This window comes from Triticum urartu, chromosome 3A, assembly GCF_056163025.1.
Source record: "Triticum urartu cultivar PI428250 chromosome 3A, HENAU_Tu73, whole genome shotgun sequence".
Taxonomy (NCBI): Eukaryota; Viridiplantae; Streptophyta; class Magnoliopsida; order Poales; family Poaceae; genus Triticum; species Triticum urartu.
Window position 1 is genome coordinate 718,991,536 of NC_141875.1, and position 1,871 is coordinate 718,993,406.

General features: G+C 53.0%; 1 long non-coding RNA gene across 1 annotated transcript; it reads left to right on the forward strand.

The window, feature by feature from the left end:
• Window positions 1-563: 563 nt before the first annotated feature.
• On the forward strand, window positions 564-1,469 carry LOC125547340 (uncharacterized). Its single transcript, XR_015599977.1, has 2 exons — window positions 564-1,109; window positions 1,191-1,469. It is a non-coding gene; the product is annotated as an uncharacterized LOC125547340 (long non-coding RNA).
• The last annotated feature ends 402 nt before the right edge of the window (window positions 1,470-1,871 follow it).

Here is a 1,871-nt window from a genome sequence, read left to right on the forward strand (position 1 = left end):
CTGACTGCTAGGACCCACCAGCTACATCTTCGCACGCAAGGAAGTGCGTCCGGGCAAAAAAAATGATTCGCCCCCTGACTCCTGGGACCCACCAGCTACATCTTCGCATGCAAGGAAGTGCCTGACACTACGGGAAACTGGAGATTTGCCGTCAGTACTGTTCTTTGCCGTCAACATTTCATCGGGCCAGACGGCAAAGATAAAATTTGCCAACAATGGCTGACGGCAAAGAACAACTGACGGCAAATCCATACTTTGCCGTCTGTAAAAAAACACAGATGCCAAAGATTCTTTGCCGTCTAGGATACTTTTTTACATACGATAAAGAACTCTTTTTGCCGTCTGTAAAAAAAATCACAAACAACAAAGACTTTGCCGTCTGCGATTTATTTTGTAGATGGCAAAGAGACTCTTTGCCATCTGTAAAATAAATCACAGATGACAAAGAAAAAGCACAGCGCACAGATCGATCCCACGGATTGATGAGGTGGCACGATCTAGGGCGCCCCCACCCGCATCCATTTCTCACCACGCACGCCCCACCCACCCATCCCACCAATCCCTCTCTCCCTTATCCCTAAGCCCCACCACAATCTCTCTCCCACGCCAGACCCCATCTCTCCCTCAATCCCTTCTCTGCCGCACACACTCCGCCTGGTCCCCTGCTCGTCAACCTCCGCCGGTCGACCCGCCTCACCGTCGCTTGAGCAGAGGCCGGCGCGGGATCTCCCTCCTCCTCCCCTGCTCATCAACCGCCACCGCTCGACCCCGCCTCTCCCTCGCGTAAGCCGAAGGCCAACGCGGGATCTTCCTCGTCCTCCACGCCCGCGACCCGGCGCCTTCTCCTCCTCCCTTGCTCCTCAACCGCCGCTGGTCGACCCCGCCTCGCCGGCGCGGGAGCCTCCTCCTGTGCTCGTCAACCTCCGCCGCCCTTCCACACGGCAGGTCCTATGGCATGCGGAGGGCGCCGTGGCCGGCGACGATGGCGCCGTCGACGAGCATCCCAGAGATGATGAGCGACGCGACGGGCATGAAGAAGAAGGCCCAGGGGCTGCTCTCCTTCCTCGTGGCACCCGGATCAGGTTTGAGGCGGCGGGCGACGAGATCTGGTAGGCTTCCTAGGCGCGAGAAGTTCGTCTTACCCTGGATCTGATATGGGTTTAACTCTGCCCTGTACTTGCCCAATCCAGGGGCTCCATGGCGCCATGGTCAACTCTGCCAGAAGACCACCATTCACCTCCTCTAGCTCGACGACCGTGATCGGATCTGGATGCTGGCAAGGGCCAGTTCGTCCGTTTTGTAATTGTTTTGTTGTTGTTTGGTTTGTTCGTTTTTCATATAAATGGAGAACATTATATTGTGTAACTACTGTGATGATGGATATAGTATGTAAATATAATATTTCTGTCTTGTAAAAATCCGTTCATTCGTCATTGCTATGAAAGATTTTCCATATGCCTTCAGCCATCTACGACCTCGGCACTTGTACTGTTGTTTTGTTTTTTTTAATAAAAATATTTGCTTTGCCGTCTGGGCATACAAGGAAGACAGCAAAGACATAGCGTAACTGACGGCAAAGTACTTGACGCCGTCCGTCAACGCCACCGCTCCGTCTGTTGGCATATTTTGCCGTCTGGCTAGTCTGCTGACGGCAAACCATATTGACAGACGACAAACTCTTTGCCATCATCTCGACAAACAGTAGACGGCAAAGAATTCTTTGCTGACTTATCTTTGCCGTCTGACTTTGCCGTCTGCTTCCTGACGGCAAAGTCTTTGCCGTCTGGAATTAGGTCTTTGCCGTCTGTGATCCACAGACGGCAAATTACCAGTTTCCTATAGTGTGACAGTCGGAACCCACCTGGTCGAAG